Source organism: Vulpes lagopus, chromosome 11 (assembly GCF_018345385.1).
Source record: "Vulpes lagopus strain Blue_001 chromosome 11, ASM1834538v1, whole genome shotgun sequence".
Classification (NCBI taxonomy): Eukaryota; Metazoa; Chordata; class Mammalia; order Carnivora; family Canidae; genus Vulpes; species Vulpes lagopus.
This window is the reverse complement of record NC_054834.1, coordinates 28,112,731-28,113,352: the sequence shown is the minus strand read 5'-3', so window position 1 is coordinate 28,113,352 and position 622 is coordinate 28,112,731. Positions and strand designations below refer to the sequence as shown.

The following is a 622-nucleotide window of genomic DNA, read 5'->3' as shown; positions in this document are numbered from 1 at the left end:
AGCGACCCCCGCAGCGCCCGCGGCTCCCAGCGTCCCGCTCCCAGCACCCGGCCTCCCAGCGCCCCCTCCAGCACCCCGGCCCCCCAGCGCCCCGCTCTCAGCACCCCGCCCCCCCCAGCGACCCCCCGCAGCGCCCCGCGGCTCCCAGCGCCCCGCGGCCCCCAGCCGCCCCAGCCAAGCCCGCTGCGCAGGCACCCGCTGCCGGACGGTTTCCGTAGTGTAGTGGTTATCACGTTCGCCTCACACGCGAAAGGTCCCCGGTTCGAAACCGGGCGGAAACACGCGTATGTTTTGGCCGCGACGCGTCCTTTTCCCGCCCCGGAGAGGGAACGCACGCTGGCCGCGCAGAGAACGAGCCCCCGCTTGCAGCCGGACCCCCGACGGCCGGGTTCCCGGCCAGACTCCTCCCGGTGCCGGTCCCTTCGGCGGGGGCCGCGGCGGACGCGCCTCCTCCGGGGAGTCGGCCAGGCTGGCTTTCCCCGAGGACGGCCCGCAGGACAGAGGAGCCCTGCCCCGCCCCCACCTGCCTTTACTGGTTTCTCTCCTCCGTCTGAGCTTCCACCCCCCCTGGTCCGGGTCCCGGTCCCCAGCGGTGATGGCCCTTCTCGGTTTCCGCGGCCTC

The 622-nt window shown here is 74.9% G+C and overlaps 1 non-coding gene across 1 annotated transcript; it reads left to right on the top strand.

The window, feature by feature from the left end:
• Window positions 1-208: 208 nt before the first annotated feature.
• Window positions 209-281, top strand: TRNAV-CAC. The gene has a single exon. It is a non-coding gene; the product is annotated as a tRNA-Val (tRNA).
• Window positions 282-622: the final 341 nt, after the last annotated feature.